Here is a 22,165-nt window from a genome sequence, read left to right as displayed (position 1 = left end):
TTAAGAGTATAAGCTATAAATAGAATGACTTTTTCAACTTACGTTTAATTAAAAGATGATCATCGTCAGGGCTGTAAATGGTTCAAATAAAGCCGAACATGCATTGTTTAATCTTGTTTGAATTATTATCGAGCTTAAAAAATTATATTTTAAATTTGGTTAGATTATTAATCTGAACGAATTCAAACGAACTTTAAGTGAACAAAAAACAAAACGAGCTCGAGTGATCACATATTTATACGTACATTATCTCTGCACTAATCAAATTCAGTTCGAATTGAGCTCCAAAGCTTATCCCCCAGAAAACTTATTCAAGTTTTATATATTAAATTTAACAAATAAAAAATTCAAACAAACTTTTATTAATCGATATTAATCGAATATCGAATAATATAATCTATTTTTCAACCTTAATCATTTATTGCCAAAAAAAAAACCATATTCTAAGAGTAAATTACAGCAAACTTTTATAAAATTTGCATAATTACGAATACTCTCTTGCTATTTAAAAAATTATCAATACCTCATTGGTTTAACGCCCATCTAACAATTAGTCCATTTCGTTAGTTTCTGTCAGGATAATATTTATAATTTTTTAAATAATAAAAAAATATTTATAATTATGTCAAAGTTTAAAATAAATCGTTGTAATTCACCTTATATTTTAATTAGTGCTTTAATTTTCATGCAGGGACTAATTAATGCATAGTGGAGATATGTGAATGCAATAATTGCGCTTCACATTTTCCACAAAAACAAAGACAAATGGACTGTTAAGAGTACTAACAAAGTGTGGACAAAACAAAGGAATCTACTTTTGAGAGTGTTTGGAAATTACAATATTCAATTATTTTTATATTTAATTATTTAAATTTTTAAATAAAGTAACCATTTAAAGTTCAAGTGGTGTTAGAGTCAATCCAAAATGAATTTTAGTATATTAGTTTATGTACTGTGATTTTTAATTTAAATTATATATTCATTAATTATTATATATTTTTTTTGGTTTTTTATATTTAAATATATATATATTAAGAACAAAAATAATTTGATTAGAAGGGATGCAAATAAAAAAAAAAACTAAAACCAAGATTAATAGTTGTTCTAATATTTATTTTTCTATATTTATTTACAAGTACAAATCTATTTCGTTTTATATTTTCTTTTTATCATCGCACACTATGGTGTTTTTTTTTTAACATAATTGCAACGGCAACTAATCTATACTAAAATAAACAAAAAATTCTTCACACTCACAAACAGCGGTGTCAGCACTATTTTTTTATAAAGTCAAAAGTACCCTTCATAATAAAATAATTAACTCATTCAACTTTTTAAAATTTACATTAATTAATAAATATTATTTTTTCTTTCTTTTTTTTAACTAATATAATGTATGATTTATGTATTTTATTTTTATTTATAATATATTTTAAATAATTATTTACTATATACACATAGAAATAACGTGTCGCAGCAATCAATATATTAATATAAATAAAGTAAGGTTGAAAAGTCAATTGGTAGTTTGGTAGAGGAGTTTAAATAGCAAAACTAGTGAGAGCAGGAGAAGGGAGAAAGAGTAGTACACGGGTCCACTGCCGGTTGCGAGAAAACCGGTCGGGATTTCAGATCAGAGGCATGTGGGGAGATGGGTCCCACCATGCATGATCCACAGACCAAATGGGGTGGAAGGTTCTGGATCCCATGTCTGGGTTTAAAGCTTATGCAGATAAGGAATCTTGGGGATGATCAGTACCATCACATATCATTCAACTGGGAAGTTGGAGCTCACATGACCACTGACTAAACTGCCTCTTTCTTTCAACTTTGAACTTGTTTGTATATCGGTTTTCAAATATACTAACCGTCTTGACACGTCTTTATTTATTTATTTATTTTATAATTTGTACACTCATGATAAAGATTAGGAATGTGTAATTTTTAATTAATCGATTGAATTAAAAACTCGATTTGTATTGAATATCGAACCATCGATTTTTGGTTATTTTTTCTTTTAAATTTTGATTATTTGGTTCGGTTTTGATTTTGTTAGGCAGGTTAAGCGAATCGAGCTAAATACTGAATTTTTTAAAAATATATTTATATATATATTATATTATGGATATATATATAAATATAATAAAAAATATATAATATGGATATATATATAAATATAATAAAAAAATAATATATAAATATTAAGTATCTTAGTGTATGTATTTATAGAAATAAAAAAATATAGTTAATACATACTTAATAATTAGAATTATTAAATAATAAATAATTAATAATTATTAAATTAACATTATATATATTTTTTATAATTTTTGATTAATTCGGTAAAAAATTTGATCCGACTCGAAATAAGTTCTGTTTTTATCAAATGGGTTCGGTTCAGTTCAAATCGATTTGATTAACCAAATTGAATACCCCTAATAGAGGTACACACAATACGTGTGTGAAATGTTCTATATTTATAAAAAAATAATTTTATAAAATTAATAATATTTTTAGTACATAGCATCAAGTTAAACAAAAAAAAAAAAAAAAAACAAGATCGAATATATGTAATATACATCTATACATACAACAATGAACGACGTCACCGCCCAATTTGGGGGCGACCAAGGGTCATGCTTCTAAACATGTGGCCACAGTGGTTAGTCGAATATGATTTTTTATGTCGAGCAATGGTGCATAATATGGTCTCAAGTATCAAGCATAGATGCCTAATCCAGGATGGGAACATTCACTCAATTCCACGTCCTAGACTAAGGTAGGGAGGCGGTAGACGGAAAGATCGTACCCGTATAGAATTCGAGAGCCTAAATAATCACATAGATATTCACATAATTTTCAAGTGCCATAGACCGTTGCTATACGACCACCAATAGTAGCTGACTGTGTTGATTAATGTTTGATAAGGAACGACTAATTAAATTAGATTTAATTAATCAGTGCGTTGGATATTATTTCAAGTCTAGCTGAAGGTGAACCTAAAGAGTCATTGAGGAGGAAAAGGAATTAATTCTAGAAGATGTAAATAATTAAATTATTTACACATGGAATGATCCATTAGATGGATGGCCTCAAAATTAAATTAATTGGACTTGTCTTAATTAATAAATGATATTTGGGCTTACGTCTTTAATTGGATTAAATGACAAAGAGCCTAATTTAGTTCAGATTTTATAGAATTGAATTTAATTAAATTCATTTGGACCTTTAAGCTTGTCCTAATTTAATTAATACGAAGCCCGATCCATTAAATTAAGGCCATCAGCTAAGGGTTGACTTCCAAGCAAGGAAAACTCCTCCCTACTTGGAAAGTGCAGTTCAACCATATATAGAACGCAGCTTGTCTCGTGGCATTGAGTGAAATATATCTAGATACATTTCTACTCTCCCATACAAGCAATATATATATATATATATATATATATATATATTCATATACACCATAACTCACACACCAACCCTACTAGTAAGCCAATTCGACCACACCTATTTCCCTCTCTCTCCCACTCATTCTTTTGCTCTCTTTGATTTAGTATCAGAGAATACACTAATTCATAGCATAATCATCTTTGATCATTTTCTTTCAAATGGATTTTAATTTTCTCTAGCAAGGAGATTAAAATTGTGTCCCTCCAAGTGGTGTGGATCATCTTTAGAGGACTTTTAGTTTGGAGTCTAAGGCAAACAAATCGAAGATAGTCTTTGCCGGTTGAAACAAAACAAAAGAAGGTAATATCCATTTATACTTGTTTCTTTTGTTCACTTATATTATCTATAGCGTCGTACATGTGGATATTTATTTTATTATAATCCTTATACTACATCAGACACCCGAAATTCACCAAGGGTACACTCTTTGGTTGGATCGAAATTTATTTAGGCTCGTTTGTTTACTCGCTTCTCTTTTCGCCCTTCCACTGTGCGTTTCATGACCGATCCACTCCTTTTATTGCTGAATGATTTTCAAAAATCGCCAATTCAATTAGCCTTTTATTGTCTTTTTATTAGAAAACATATAAGAGGGAAGAATGACACTCATATTCAAATGGTACAGAATCAATTTAAAAAACACACACACACAGATTATTCTTTCGAAAATGTATCTATGTTTATATATTTTCACACAGTTTAATATTATAATGCTCAACCTACTCAAATTTTCTTCCATTGCAAGCAAAAGAAAAAAACAAGTTGTATATTTTTGTGATCTATTTTTGTATTTGTGTTTCTCTAAATATTTAGATTTATATATCTCGAATCACATATTTATTCAGACGATATACATACAAATATTTGATATTTTCTTTATTTCGTCCACTTGATTTTATGTACTAAAATTTTATTAATTTCCAAATTATTTTCTTTATAGATATTAAGTTTTACGCATGCACATTGTATGTGTGCCTCTGCCGCTAGTATCAATTAATTAACTATTCACTTTAAAAAATATATTTAACTAAAATTTAAAAAATATAAATAAAAATTTATATTTAACATATTACTTTCCACCTAGTGTCATTTAATTGCTCATAAATTTAATTTGTCTAAAAATACCCCCGTAAAACTTGTTCACGGATAATACTTCAATGCGCCTTTGGAGTGTGAAAAAATCACAAACTTGTTGAGTAAGCTCATTTCTCGATTTATGCGTGTCATCCTTGCGCAGGCTCACTTGTTGAGTGAGTCCATTTTCCGATTTATGCGTGTCATTCTTGCGCAGGGACACTTGTTGAGTGAGCCCATTTTTCAATTTATGCGTGTCATCATTGCGCAGAGCCACTTGTTGAGTGAGCCCATTTCGCAGTTTGGGCATTGTAAAACACATAGGGTGTTTGTATTAAAAATTAAAAGATTTGGACTTTGGTAGAAATAATGTGGGCTGACTGTTCTCCTTTGGTAGCCCAATATTCTTGTTTTTTATACCAATGCTATTTTTAGAAGCCTACAAAAAGTGATCAAGTTAGTGTTGGCCCATCAAGTCTCTGCAAAATGAGAGGCCCACTTGGAGTTATCTTCATTTACCTCATCTTTTTCCATAACGTATTTTCGTTAAATATTTTAATGAAAACCACGTGGGAGCAATATTTTTAGAATCGAATAGGGGATCGAATCGGTCAAGTTATTGGATCATTGGTCCGACTGATCAGACTGAATTGAAAAAAACGATTAGTTCGGATTATTATTATTATATATGTGTAACATATAAAACATTACATACCAATAGATTACATAAATACGATTTATAATAATATTTTGTAAAATGGTATAGTTTATAAATGAATACAATTCATAATAATCTAACAAACAAAAGTCGCAGACCCCTTGGAGGAAGCAAATTAAATTAAAATTCAAAATAACAAAAATTTAAAATTGGAAATCCCCCAAATGCATTATATATGAATTGATTAAATAAATATAATTTATAAAAATATTTTAGCAATCACTGTCTTCATATAATTTTTTTAAAGAAAAATTCAAAAAAGAATGGAGAAGCATGGTGAAAAAGAGAAATAAATAGATTATGAAGTAAAGAAAAAACCTATTTACTGTTAAAGTACTTATTGTCCCACATTGAAAAAGTTTAAACCAAATTTAATTATTTTTTCGTTGTCTCATATTGAAAAAGTGTAAACAAAGATTATGCACTTTCTCATTTATCCCACATTTGAAAAACATAAAATAAGTTTAAGCTATTTACACTATAAATATGTGATATTTTATTTGAATAATTAGCCGTGAACCACTTGGCTATATATTTCTTTGACATTTATTTGCTTCTCATTTTCTATATTTCACTATATTTTGTTAGTGAAATATATGTTTTATTATATTATTAATTCTTTAAAAAAATTATCAGAATTGATTGGATCCGGCACTGGGTGAATTGATTTTGACTAGGTTTGACCGGTTTACATCGGGTTGATAGCCCCCAATTTGTAACCTTGACCCCCGACCAGACAGATGGTTGGTTCCTGGTCAAATCGGCCCGTCCGATTTTAAAACAATGCGTGGTCGTTAGAGCTTTTATACTTTTGCTTCTATATGTTATAGAATTATCACTTTTGATCCAATAATTTGAGAAAAGTAGTCGATCCCATGCACTTAATACCACATGGCATTTTTCGTTAAATATCTAACGAAAAAGTGTCATAGGACCAAATTATGGAATGAAAAATGAAAATTCCATAACAAAATCTTAAATTACAAGATAAAAAATCCTATTTCCCCTTTCCCCTGATAGTATGTGCCTGTTTCTGTTATTTTGCGGCTTCCTCTTCTGATACCATGGAGGTTGAGAGCATATGTATGTAACTACATTATAAGCAGTATAGAAACGGACCATCCACATCCAGACATTCTTAAAATGCAAGTGGCATATAACTTTCCACAAGATAATAATACTTCCAAGAAGTCAAATCACAAATTGTTTTGGTCCATTTGACCAACAAAATACTTAAAACCCCACTTAATTATTGAATTCTTCTGTTCTATTTTTGCATTATTTGAATTGTACGTTCAATCATACAACAATATATTATATTTATTATATGATTAATTTAAGTGTGATCGAATCAGGTACAGATTAAAATTTTCCTGATCAACATACTTCACTTTTCAAATTGTCCTATTATCAAAAAAATAGTAGAATATTTTTTGAAAATCATTTAATAATTTGGGTTCAAAATTTTCTACATAATATTTTATATTCGATCTCTAATGTGAATAAAAAAAAAAAAACTGAGTTTGTTTCACCAAGGATTAGAGGTCTCAGACAACGTAAGCAATTCCTCCAAATAATCGGACCCTAAATCCTCCAAAACCACCATGTTTTCCAACTCCATCTCCATCTCTTTCTGCTGCTTCTTCTTTCTAGACGCTGATTTCCTCTGCATGGAGTGTCTCTTCTTCAATGCCAGCACAGGCGAGCTCTCCGCCTCCAGACCACCGCATCCGTACCCAATCTCCCTCAACGACTCCCACACCACCTCCACCGGGAAGTTGAGCACCGCCGCGGTCCCACGCATGGCAAACGCCGCCTGGTCGTAGGCCAACGCAGCCTCCTCCGCCGTGTCGAACGTCCCCAGCCACACCCTCACGCTGTTCCTCGTCGAGTCCCTTATCTCCGCCGCGTACTTCCCCCACGGCCTCCTGCGCACGCCTCTGTACATCACTTCCCTGTTGGACTCCTCTTCCTCCTCCCATTGAACATCCACGGTCTCCGGCGAGCAACCGCCATTTGCTGCTGCGCCGCCGGCCTCCGCAAGAACTCCATACAGAAGCATCTCTTGGGAGTCGTTTTCATTGAAAGGCAGGTACTGGGAATCCATGAAACTAAGTGTAGGTATTATCGTCTCGATCAGTGCTGTTGTTCTTGTTCCTGTTCTTCTTACTACACTAAAAGCGCTGTTGTCTGTTTGAAGCTGGTCGAACGGTATATATAGAGGCGGGAACTTGGGGGGTACGCTGTACAGAAACACGATTATTTAAATAATTATCTACACTATTATTGTAAAAGAACGATTTTCGTATAAAAATAGGGTTGCACGTGGGTCAATGGATAGTTTGACGGCATGGCGGCATGGATGTATGGGGGGCATCAGCGGCTGATGTCATTGTACGTGAGATGGTCCACTTGGCACTAAAGGCTGTAGGGGTTATGATTGAAATTAGGGTCTCTAGGTAAATAAAAATGATAATTATATAATTTAAATACATTTTACATCTTCAAATATTATGAGATGTATTTACGTCTAAATTATAAAACGTAACAAAATATCCTAATATAATATGGACTAAATTTTTTATGATGAAAATATTATTATTTACACCCCGTAAATACAGTATATGTTTATTACGTGATGGCTCTTGGGCGAAAAAATACTGCCCCGCTAATTTTCCTATTCCGACCTACTCCTGCTTCGGCTTGATTTTTTATTTCGTATATTATAATGAAATAATATTAATAATTTGATGTAGGTATTTACATATTAAAAATTTAAATTCAATAATATAAAGTATATATTCAATTAGTTTGTTAGTTTTTTTCAAATAAGTAATATTATTTTAGATATAGATAATTTAATGTAGTTTTTTTATCTTGAATGCATAAGATAATACAAAGAATACATTGATCTAATTTTTTAATTTTTTTTAGTAAGTAATATCATTTTAAATTTAAATATTTTAACATAGGTTTTTTATTTAAAATTAATGAATTATATAATATAAATAGTACATTCAACTAATTTTTTTTATTTTTCAATAAGCAATTTAAATTTAAATATATTAACATAGTTTTTTTTCTTTATCTAAAATGAATTATGAAGTACGAAGAATAGATTCAACTAATATTTTATTATTTGTATTTCTTATACATAGTTAATAATATAAAATTATTTAAGAATTTACATTTCATACCTAATTTCATATTAACTAGTATTATACATAAGTATATAAATAACAAAAAGTATTTTTTTTTTTAAAAAAAAAAAATCGAGGTAGATTGGGTGCGAGTTTAGGAATAAACCCGAGATCCGTCCTGAACCAACTGGGTTTCGAATGATTGGACCCGGATTGGCTCTAGACCTATCAAGAAGTGTACCAAATTTGTCAAATATCAAATTATATTGTTCGGGTGATTTTTGTTACCTATCATACTTTAGGAAAGTAAATACGACTTAATACATAATTAAGGGGTCTAAAATGTATTGAAAAAAATATTTATTTATATTACACTTAAAGTATTAGGATGGGCTATTAGCCCTATCATCAAAAGGGCAAAAGAGTTATAAACTAGGCTAAATAACCAAATCTACGCAAAATTGATAGATAAATGACCAAATCTAATATTACTAAAAATAAATTCAGACCAAAATTATAGGAGGAAATTATCTTTTTTTCCTTACATATGCGATACCTTGGACATCAATTAATTTTCTAAAGCCTAATCATTGCTAGTCCCAATTGAGTAGGAAGTCCACTAACCAATTGTGTTTATATATGTATCTATAATATGATATAAAATAAATAATTTGTGAAAATATGAGCAAAAAATAGATCACAAATTCCTAAAGATCAATGGTTCATATTAGAAAAAATTTTTAATTTATATTTTTGTACTTATACATATAATATATAAAAAATAATATATTAATTTATTTCAATATATAAATTAAAGTATCATATCATTATACAAATTTGCGACTTACTCGCTAATGGAGATTTGGGTGACAGCATCGTCGTCCTCATGAGGAGTCTATTAAAATGAAAGGAGGAGGAAAAAAATAAAAAAGAAAAAGGAGAAGAGAATAAAATAAAATAAATGAAAACAAGGGGAATAAAATTTTTGTTTCAAATAAAAATACGTATAATTTACTTACTATACCATTTGTATAAAAAAAAAATTCTGTAATACATTTTTAGTTTTTTAAAAAAAATGTATTTAATATAATTTCTAATAAAATAATATAATATAATAAAATATTTTCAAACTAAATAGTAATTCAGATTAAATAATACTATATAACTATTTTAATTCAAAAACAATTAAACAATATCTTATTCTTTTGAAAATTATAAAGAAAAAAAATTAAATATAAGAATTTGTTTATATGATTCTTTTTAAAATACTACATTTTACGTTTATTTACTAGTGATAGAAAAGGTAATTGGTATAAAGCGAAGCTTGAAAAATGTAAAAAAGAAAAAAAAAAATAACTCTCGCATAATTGGCGCATGACGCACAAATTCCCTTAGCTTGTTAACGACGGTGGGAAAAAGTGATTTATCCTGAGTTAAATAAAAAACAAGAATGTTTATAAGCTATTTTGTTAATACAAAAAGGGTTATTTTTAAAAAATATTTAAAAAATAAAAGGAAATTTTTTATGTATTTTAGTCTTTTAATTTTGGCATAAAATTGGATTAAAAGAATTAAGTTGGTTTATATTTTATATGATGTCTATATCATGACATGAAGTGCAAATACTACTTTTGACTAATTTCAAACAAACTTATCATAGGAAGGTCAAAGTTTCAACTCATTTATAATAATAATTTATGAATCAATCATCTCTTTGTGTTCACACTCTACACCTCATCATATATACTTCATACTCACATATTCATTATATAATTTTCAAATAAAAAAAAATATTACTGTTTTGTAAATAGAGGCTTTGTTCAGTTATTTGATAACATCATTTCTCACTTTTATTTCACCATTATCCTCACTTTGATTCAATTTTTTTTACATAAAATCGTTAGTGACTTGAGCATATTAGCGTGCTAATCATTATTTTGCAAGATTAGTCCTTGTCTTAGGATTTTTTTCTTTTAAAATCTTCCGACTCTTGTGGTATGGTAAAATTTCAGTTTGCAGCAATGTCAAAAAATATGATTTTGGTTGTTTCTCACAAACCATTTGTATGATAAAAATGGAGTAAGAGATTCTAAAAACATAAGATATATACCATAATTATTTTGTTTCTTCATATTATATACTTATATTAATTACATCATTATAATAATATATATTGATAAATAAATCAAATATATTATATGTGTTTCTTAATAATCAATTCCTTAAATTATAAATTACACGAATAAATATCCATATACATTATGGAGTTCGAACTTATGACTTCATATTCATTAGTTTGTGATATTTTAATTTTAATTATTAAACTAAAAGCTCATTGTTGAAAATTGTTACATATTAATATTAAATATTTTATTTTAACAATTTTAAATTTTTTATGAGATTGTCGTTCGACATAATTTTAAGAGTCGAGTCAAAACAAGAAAAATTAATTCAAATCTAATTGCCACACTAATTTTATTTTTTCTAAAAAAGATCACATAAAGAATTACATGGCGAGGCACCAATTATAACTTAGTCTAGTAGTTGAGATTAAGATTGAAATTTCATGAATAAGATCAGAATTACAGATTCAAGTCTCACTAAATATATTAATATTTATCTCATTTTATGTGAGTTAGACGACGAGGGGAGTGTCCGAAAGGAGGAGTGATTTTAACAATAATTCAACAAGTGATGAAGTAGACATAAGCAGCACGCAAATACACCGTTCTATGTGAGAACGTTTGACCAAATGATGGCCACAATTGCAAAGCCTAGTGATTGTGGTCAAAAGTTTTTGTCCATGGTTATAATGCATCTCTAACTCCAAAAATTAAAAGAGAATAAATGTACTGATATTAACCTCACTCTATACATATATATATGTGTGTGTATTATATTTATTTTTTTATAAGTACCAAAATATACACATAAATGCTAAATGATGGGCACTTGTCATATGATTGGTTCAGATTTAGCCGAGCAGGGTTCGAGCTAGAATTAGTTGAGGCAAATTCTTGGACATAAAGTAAACTAACTAGCCAATGAGGTTTAGCTCAGTTGACGAAGTTGAGGTCCCATAATCATAGAAATCATGGGTTTGAACCCTGTTACATGCGTGGGATGTTCTTCTATTGCATAATAGGTAGACAATGTTGTTCAACTGCATAATAGGTAGACAATGTTGTTCAACTGCATAATAGGTATAGTCTACAACATGAGATGTGTTGTTTAGATTTATTTATCTGATTACGATCAAACACCATTACAACAATCATACCATGATTAATAATATCAAATAAAGTAAATCTAACCAACACTTATTATTACAGTAGACAATACCTACTATGTAATAGATTCAACATCCCACATATATTAGTGTAATAATTGTATTTGTTAGGTATTGATATTCAACAGAATTGATTGTAATCAAATTATTTTAATTAAAGAAAATCTATAAGGATGAATGCTAAAAATCAAAGCGTCTTCCTGAACATGCATTAGTATTCGATTAGAAGGAATTTTTCCTCATGAATATTTTTAGATCCACACCGACACCCAGAGCCACTAAAAACTTATAGATTGAATTTGGGTTGAATCTCTATCCATCAATACCCATGGATCTATGTACCTATTTTGGACCCAAAAAATATACTTATTTTTGTTTTTTTTTCAATTCAATTAGATTATTATTTGTCAATCGATCTATTAGGGGTATGCAATTTTCAATTAACCAATCAAAAACCGACTAAATCAGAAATTTGGTTCGATTTTAGTTATTTTATTTTAGGTTTCGATTATTTGGTTCACTTTCAATTTGTTATGTTGGTTAATTGAACCAAACCGAGTACTAAATTTTTAATAAATACATTATGAATATATATAAAATATAATAAAATAACAATAATTTTATAATTTATACATATTTAATTATTATAATTATTAATAATTTATAATAAATAAATTAACTATATATCTTTTACTAATTTTCGGTTAATTTGATACAAAAATCGAATCAAACCAAACATTTCACTTCGGTAAATGGCATACCAAAATTTTAGTTAATCGAACTTTCGATTCGGTTGGGCTAACTGAATTGAACACCCCTAGGATCCACATTCAAGTGAACAAATTTAAAAAATTTAAGACACCATAACATTATTTACTGTGTAAATCTTTAACCGATGTATATTTTTTAAATATCAAATAATTAATTATATAAACTGTATTATCATGTTGGGTATATTTTTTAATATCTTGAAAGGCAATATTGTTCGTTTGAAGATAATTAAATTTTAAAATTTTATAATATTAAATTCAATTACTATTGAATATGAAGATTTGATATTTTCATAAGATTATTTTATAAACGATATAATAAATAATAAAATATTCAAAAAATTCTATCAAAAAAAAGTTATTTGCGAATTCGTCTCCATAATTCTAAATTTACTGATAAATTATGAAAAAAAATATAAAAAAATTAATTAGTATAATTTGCCGGAAAAAAAAATTGGATCTGGGTTTGACCCCACCCAAACATTGAGTATCGATCGGGTTTACCCATGGTTCTTGAATTGAGTTTCATGAATTGGGTAGGATCTAAATATAAAATAAAAGTTTCGGGCCTTTTTTCAATCTTACCCTACCCATTGACTGTGTGTGTTCTTTTTTTAATAATAGATCTGAAAAAATAAGTGTATTTAAATTTAATTAGAGTAGGATAAGGTGGGTCTTCTACCTATTAAAAAGAGTTATTCAAGGATTCTATGTTTTTATGTGAAATCATGGAACTATATCTAAGATAAATTCAAACCTGAGGGACTAAAAATGATATTATCGAAAGATAGGGTAAGGTACTGAAATTATCAATTCAGATATTAAGGTACTAAACTTTGAAACTTTTCTAAACTAAGCTATCAATTTTTCCATTTCTTCAGTTCTATGGTACCGAATTAGGACATTTTGAAAAATATGGTACCGAAATTGCAAATTGTTCTATAGTATGGTACTAATTTTGTATTTATTCGTAATTTAAAATACTCTTTTAACTATTTCTGAAATAAATATTATGACACGTGTAATAATATTCACAGAGTTGTCTGGTAAAAAAAATACTGGATTATTTGTTATTGTTTTGAATAGTTGATGAGAAAAAATATATTTACACTAAAGGGGTGTTTGTAATGACTCTAATTTTGTTGGGAAAATACACAAATTTATGTCTCGTTGTGGTGAAAATGAGAGTAATTTGAAATAAAAGTTATACGAACATTAAAAAAAAATCATAATTATAAGATGATTAGAATTTGGTGAATGTTGCTTTAAAATCCGATGCTTAAGTGCAATACTTTAAAATCTTAGGTACCTCAACGTAATTTTTCAAGAGATCAAGGGCCAAAGCACAAGACGCCCCAAAGTATTTTACAGAAACAAAGAATAGATCAAGGATTAAATAAATAAATCAAATCTACATTTGGCTTTAAAGAAAGAATAAATTACAACGGTCTCTCTTAATGTTTGGCGTAATTATGGATACTCCCTCGTTGTTTGAAAATTACCAATACCCTCCTAATTTTAACGGTCGTCTAACAATTAACCCAATTCGTTAGGTTTTCATTCATTTTTTATAGTAAACTAACCAAAATGTCCTTGTGGAGTAAAAATTATAATTTTATTTATTTTTTCACAGACTAAGTGGATAATTTCTTTTTATAATTTTTAAAATTTTTTCATTCATTCCCTTCGATTCTTTTATAAGTTTTTAATTTTAAAAATTAAAAAAAAACAGAAAGAGCGAAGTTGACAATTTCATACCTCCATCTAAGAATTACATAATTTCATCAAATATCAGGGGATATATATAATTTTTCAAACAACAAGGTGGTATTTGTAATCATGCCAAATCTTAGGAAAAGTCGTTGTAATTTACCGTAAAAGAAAATAAGATTGCAATTTTTTTTTTTAAAAAAAAAAATATTACCTTTGTCATTTTCTATAATCAGCTATATGCGTTAATTATTCCAATCTCCACTATTCATCCACACAAGACCTCAACGTGGAAGTCCTATTGAGGCATCCACACTACAACGGAATCATGAGATTCACTCTCGTGCTAACAAGAATCGAATTTTTGAGTTAATTAATTTTTTATTATTAAAAAAAATATATATTATTATAATTTTTTTAAAATATATAATAAAAATTATGACAAATCGCGACTGGTCAATAAAATATAGGAAAAAATTGCAAAAGAGTTGAAGTCGGGATTTAAAAAGGAAAATATCCAAGTCGGGATTTAAAATCCTGACTTCAACACTTTTGCATATTTCCTCTATATTTTATTGACGTGAAATCGCGACTCGTCATGTATTTATTATATATTTAAAAAAATTATAATAATATATATTTTTTTAATAATAAAAAATTAATTAACTCTCGAATTTCCTCATAGTAGTTGGCTGAAAATACATAGACCTGACCTGATAAAAGGCCAATGATGACCATTTCACTGTACAGTATTTGGTGTTGAAATTAGGCTGGGGAGAGTGCAATGAACCATATGGAACTCATTCATTACTCTTTTTTTATCACGTTGGAGGAAACTATTCTCATCTTTTTGTCGTGGGAATTAAAGGTTTCGTTGAAAATATGCTTTTGAAGTAGGACAAAAATTTATTTTTGAGAAAATAATATTTTTTGTCCCGTAATTTATAATCTTTTTACCTTTAATTTCATTAGTTATTCGACTCTCATTTTTAGTTCTGCAACTTTAAAAAAATAGCATTTATGGTCCCATATTACCTTTGTGTTGGATGTTTAACAGAAAAGACCACGTAGCCGTTATGTGCATGGAACGAAAAGTGCTACGTTTTGAAAGTTATGGGATAAAAGTGCGAATTATATAAAATTTGGAATCAAAAGTGTAAAGGCTCTACTATGCATGTGAGATTTTCTGTTAATATATAATAAAAATATATTATGAGATCAAAAGTACTATTTAGTAAAAGTTACGGGACCAAAACTAAAATTCACATAATCAATGGGACCAGAAGTTGAAAAGCCCAAAATTACGACATGAAAAGTGTCATTTCCACTTTATAAAATTATACGTAGAAGGTAATTGAAAGATATAATAAAAACTGGAAAATTTTAAAATTTTCGCACTAGACAATTATTAAGAGTGTAAAGAATATATTTTAGAAATTCCGGTTATTATATATATTATTTTATTTTATATATACGATTATGTGTAATTTTTTTAAAATAAAATAGATATTATAATTCTTGTACACGTAATGTATATATGTTAAATAAAATAAAATTTAATATGAAAAATCCAAAATTCAAAAGTTAATTACAATTATTCTGGTGTAATTAGAGAAGATGATTATCCTTCTAAAATAGACAATTATTCGGTGACGCTATATTTTGATTAGCGACCTAATTAATGCAAATTTTATTGAATAAAAATTAAGTAATAAATGGCAGCAATAAATATACAAAAAATTTTTTTTAATAAAAATAGAACCAAAAATGTTATTTATTTATTTTTTCACCAAGAGAATCTAACATTTTGTTAAATATAGATATTTCAATTATTTTAGAAAAATATATTTAATTAAGTTAAGAGATATAAAACCTCTGTAAATTAATAATGCTGGGATCACATAAATTCATTAATTCAAAGAGGTATTAATTAGTCGGTAAATTAATAATTTATTAATTTAAAGTGACTTTTTCCGATTCAACAAATAATACATGTCCTTACCTATTGGATTATTCGGGTGAAAATAATACATGTTCAGGCTCCAAAGTTTAGAAGAAGCTGTAATCAGTGTTACTGAAAATTATATTGAGGATGAAACTAAAGATGATACACTGTTGTCGCAACCAATTACGCGGAACTTTTCACGAATTTTTGTTGCAGTATGAGAATGCCACAGTGGAGCTTTTGGATGATGTACCGAAAGTTAGAAGAAGCAAACAACAATAGAATCTTATTTTACTAAGTTGTTCGAGTTATAAGTACAAGGGCAGCTGTTGAAAGTTCTGCTTGTACTTATCAAATTTTGCTCGTACTTATCCTTTTGTTCTCAGTATTTATTTTTTATTAGTATTCCAGTATTTAATTTTTGTTGAGTCTGTTGCCATCTAGAGTTCAAAGTGAGTTCGTTTTTTTCTTTAGCTAGAACTCTATTCTTTATATATAGTTTCACATCTCTGTAATTTTAAAACGAGAGTTTTTAGATGAATAAAGTACTAGAGTTTTTAGATGAATAAAGCCTAGTTTTTCCTTCTCTAATTTATTGCCATGAATATACTCTGTTTCCCACACTTTAAACTTTAACAGTAAAGTATTTGTAATTTTATAATAAAGGACCATAAATTTATATAAGGGTCTTTCGAAAAATTATTATTTTATTAACTTCTCAAAATTATTAATTTAGATCTTGGGCCCAAATCAAGATCGACAAGAATTATTATTTTAAAAAAATTATTAATTTATCCGGTGTTAATTTATAAAGGTTCTATTTTATATAACTATCCATTATTTTCCAAGAAAGTTGACTCATTTGATTGTTAGTTAATAATTTGTTTTTTCAATTCAATAAGGAAAAGAAGATGTTTTTGTCTATCAGCTGTATATATATTATTATAATATATTGTTTAATTTTAATTTGAAGTTGTTAATTGTTTTTTCTATATGTTGTTCAAAACATTTTTTCTTCTACTCAAAGTATATTGTGAAGAACATAATTATATGATTTTATACTAATATAAAAAGAAAAGTCTCTCCACACTGACAAAAGACGGTTAATGACGCCACCATACCAATTGTTTTTGTAATATCAAAAATGCATTTCATGACAAAATAACTAATTTATTCAACTTTTCAAAATTTACATTAAATGGTAATTTTTTTTCTTTCTTTCTATTAATATAATATAATATTTTACTCTTATTATAATATATTTTAAAGTATGAAAGATTATTTATTATATGCACGCAAAAACGACATTTCACAACGACTAGTATATATATATATATATCCTAAGGAGTAATTTTGTCAATTCAACTAATTCAAGAGGTTAATTATTATATTTATTAGGTTGGGATAGGAAGATGAACATAATTCAAGAAAAATGCTAAAAATTGCACCATACTCACATATTTGTATCTTGCGGGATTAAAAGTTATGACCTCATATTTGTTTATCGGACCTGAATCTTAACTACTAGATCAAGATATAATTGATTATTTTGTTGATATTCTTACTCATCCCACTCAAAATAAATTTTCTAAAAAAAAAACGAAAGAGAATTTGTCGAGTGGACCAAAAACCATATTACTCCTCTATCAAGTGAAAGATATTTTTGACGGATTTAATGCAATTTAATTTCTGGTGATATTGCATATGAGTAAATTAACTTTCTATGAAAAATAACAATTTACCTCCTTAGAAAGGGAGGTAAATTGCTTCATTTTGAAAAATACAGAAGAATAAATTATTATATTTCTTTTATAAAAAAATAATTTACTTATTTATAATATTATAAAGATTATTTGTATTTTTTTTTCATTTTATAAGTAATAAGGTTGTACGAAACGGTCAACAAAATCCAGAAGCATTTGAAAGTGTTTGAGAAGTTCAAACTTTGGTGGTCAAAAGTTTCAATAAATAGCTATTAAAATACTAAAACAGTGGGATTTGTATTGTCTGCCATCGTAAGGGCCATCAGAATGGTCTTAAAGTGGTTGTAAGAAAGCAACCAATACAAATCAAATTAAATGGAAAAGATTAAACCAAATGAAACTGGTAAGGTGGTGAATGTGAATGTGATGTATGCAGAGCCTTGTCATGCAAACTGCCCTTAGCTTAATATTTCATCCTTTAATTTTGTTTTGATTCATTTTGGTCCACTAGATATAATCATTATTCATTTTTTATGATTAATTTACAAAAAGATGTAAATTTAGTTTGATATAGGGTTTTTTCGCAATTTGTTCGGTAGTTTTCACCGAAATTTCCACCTAGATAAAGAAATGGTCAAATTGCATAAAACCCCTTTGTGTTTTAAAAGCTCAGCGAAAAATCCTATTTTAATTTGAAAATAGACAAAACACCACCCCTGTATTCTAATAAATTTAGCTCAATCACCGCGCTTCTTTAAATATGACTAACGGTGTTAACTTTTTGATAAAATAACAGTTATGCCTTTACATATTACGTATTATTTTTTTTTCTAATAATCGTTTGATCTTTATTGATTAGATGAGAGTCAATAGATTTAACCAACTAATCTTAACAATTGATATATGTTATAAAAAGTTATTATTTTAAAAATAAATTAAACAAAATTAACTTCCCCACCCCACCCCCATCCCATCGCCCTGCTCCCCAACCCCCCTCCCCTGCTGCCCTCCCCATCACTCGTCAACCTTCCCTCGCCCCCACCTCCACCCCGACTGGCAACCCCAAAGAAGGGCGCGGCGGTGGCACCGACATCGTTGCCAACGAATGGTCACCCAGATTTGCACTGGGCGACTGCAAGCTGCCCAGATTGGGCGCGACGGCCATGTAGCCCAACGCAAATTTGGGTGACGGTGAGAACACTACTGGTGGCAGCGACAACGACAGCGGTCGCCTTCAATTTGGGCAATGATGGTCGCTGCCATAACATTTATTTTGAAGTTTTTTTTTAAAAAATCTTAAACTTAAAAATGACTAAATTTGAAATTAGTTAAATTTAAAATAGTTTATTTAAATATTTTCAAAACTTTAAAAATAATAAAAAAGTATCAAATTTTCATTTTCAATACTTATAACATTAATTTTGGTAAGCATTCAAAAACTATACGGGTTCAATTGATATGATCTATGCTCAAAGTTTGGGCCGAAAAGCGAATAACAATTCTAAAGGGGGGACCTGTCGAAAAGGGGTTAGCAGTCCTACGTCCAAGTTAGTATCGAGTTTAGGAGAAAAAAATCATAAAAAATAAAATGTAATGAGAAATCGTGATAGAGTAAGCAATTTCATGAGAAAAGTCGTGCTAAGAATGCAATTCAAATGCTAAAGCAAAAACAAAGAATGATTTTTCAAATTCTAGAGGGTGTCCCTGTAGCGGGATTGAAGGTATCCCATTTTGGACTCAAGGTCTCTGTTGGTAAACTGCAGGTGTCCCTTTTGGGGGTCACTAAACAAGAACGTTTGTCAGATCCTCTTGGGCCTCTTAAAATGTTAGGGGCCTCTCGTTTCTTTTTTTTTTTTTTTTTGGATTGTTTGGGCCTCTTTGGGTCAATCTATTTTTATGCACATCAAATTTAAATTTAAATATAATTTAAATTAGTTAATAATGTATAATTTTTATAAGTACTAATATTCATATTATGTTAAGTTATTAAAATTTTGTATTGTGATTCTAATTTAATTTTTATTTTAAATTTATAAAACATTAAAAATTTTATATACTCTTTTTGGGATCTTTAAATAAATGTATTTAAAAAAAAATATTTAGTTTATACTCCAAACAAGCTAAGAATAAGTTAAAAAAAAGTCTAACACTATTATATAGCCATAAATGGGACATTTTAGTCATAAAAGCCTCAAAAATCGTGTAAGGGTACCACTCATTCGTGCAGTACAATCTCCATCAATTCCAAGATTTGACAAAACACGATTGGTTCCGCTTATACTACAACCAACTTGTGACTTTTAAACTCAATTATGCTATATAATCTATATATCTACAAGTATTTCAATATAAATTGATAATAATATTACAATTTTAGCATAAATGGAATATTAGCAGAAAAAATGTATCTATGTGAAAATCAAAGTATTGTTTTTAATGCTAATATTTATATTTATTTTATAATTTATTACTATATATTGTATGTTTCTGAAATATTTATGAAATTAATAGATGTGTTAATTAGCAGAAAAAGTTGTATCTATGTACTTTATAAAATAATGTATTGCTTTTAATGCTAATATTTATATATTTGACACAATCATTTATTATTTTTAAAATTTTTTATTATATATTGTATGTTGTGAAAGATTTAAAAAGTTTTACTAAATTAGTGAATATATATGTTATTATTGATATATTTAAAACTGCTTCAATATTACATTTTTAAGATACTGACTTTGTAAATATTATATATTAATTTTTAATATATTCTATTTTTTTATATATTATATATTTAATATATAATTATTTATTTAATATTTTCAAATAAATAACATCTTTATTAATTTAATAAAAAATATAAATCTTTCAAGACTTGTAATATGTAATAATAATAATTTTAATTATATTATTCTTGAATAAAACAAAATATAATTAAATGTCAATATTTTTATAAAAAATAATATAACATATTAGTTAGTTAACAATATCTAATACATTATAATATTATTATCAATCTATATTAAAATACTTCTATATATATATATTATATTTCATGACTGAGCTTACAAAACCCAATTTGGTTGTAGCACTTAGTTGACTAGGGTTTGAATTTTATGGGCAATAAAATTTTTCAATCACTCAAGTGCATGACATGCCATTGCCTAAGTGGAAATTTTGAAGAACACATGGCAAATTTCTGCGAAAACTATCGAAAAATTGAGTAAAAACCCTAAATTGGACCAAATATACATAATTTTATAAATAAATCGTAAAAAATTGATAGTGTTAATACTTAATAGAACAGAATGAATCGAAAACAAAATTAAAGAACCAAATTTTTTTTCCGTTAATATAAATTACCCCGTAAAAGTTAAAATAGGTATATCCATTCTAAATTTAGAAAAAAGGTGTAAAAAATGCATTGGTCTCATGATTTTACAGGTCATGAATTCGAATCCCGCCTTATGCATATGATGTTTTATCTATTGAATAATAGGTGTGTTGTTTTTACTATAATAATGGATGTTGATTATATTTCATCTATTTAATATTATTGATCAGTTCTTACTTAAAAAAAAAAAATGAAGTAATCACCCGTGTAAATTGTGATAGGCATTCCTCATTTTTTTTTTTTTTTTTTTTTTGAAAAAGGTAAGTTCCATAGATGAAAAAAATGGGTATAGTACAACAGTGCTCATAAACTATGCTCTCCCTCAATAGGCCAAGGAATACGCCACAATCGATAAAGTGCATTCCTCATTTCTTGGGAGAATTAGATTGGAGGGTTAATTGTCTATTAACATAGAAATTTGCATCGTTGGGTATTTATTGATTTGGATATTATTAGAGGAGTAATGTTTAGTACGTTGAAGACCTAGGACTGCCTCTTTCATTTTAATGTAGTTGTAATAAATAAAATTGATAATTACACTCTCGCCTTCTAAGATTTGATATAATTTTACGTAGATATCTTGTAGTCTAGAAAATTATATCTAACATCCATAAGATTTGCTTCCATCTAACAAATAAGTTTTTCGTTAGCCAAAATTCACCGAATTTGCAAATATTAACAAAAAAATCGAAAAAAAGATTATGTTCACGCTCGATTGACTTATTACTGACTTATTGCAAGTTAAATAAAATCTTTTATTACCAAATTATCCTCATACGTCTTCACGCATTAATACATGCGAGGAGGTATATTTTCACATTACAAGGATACTTTAGTCCTAAAAAAAGTATTTAACCTGCAACAAGTCAATAATAAGTCAATCGATGATCACATCAATTTTTATTCAATTTTTTTGTTAATATCACCAAATTCAGTGATTTTTGATCAAAGGAGACTTATTTGTTAGATATA

The 22,165-nt window shown here is 27.9% G+C and overlaps 1 pseudogene; it reads right to left on the bottom strand.

The window, feature by feature from the left end:
* Positions 1–6,273: 6,273 nt before the first annotated feature.
* On the bottom strand, positions 6,274–7,412 carry LOC105161291 (ethylene-response factor C3 pseudogene; annotated as a pseudogene).
* Between the last annotated feature and the right edge of the window lie 14,753 nt (positions 7,413–22,165).

The sequence above is a fragment of the Sesamum indicum genome, linkage group LG4, assembly GCF_026168435.1.
Source record: "Sesamum indicum cultivar Baizhima isolate 11 linkage group LG4, ASM2616843v1, whole genome shotgun sequence".
Classification (NCBI taxonomy): Eukaryota; Viridiplantae; Streptophyta; class Magnoliopsida; order Lamiales; family Pedaliaceae; genus Sesamum; species Sesamum indicum.
The sequence above is the reverse complement of the archived record's forward strand: the minus strand, read 5'-3'. Positions and strand labels throughout refer to the sequence as shown.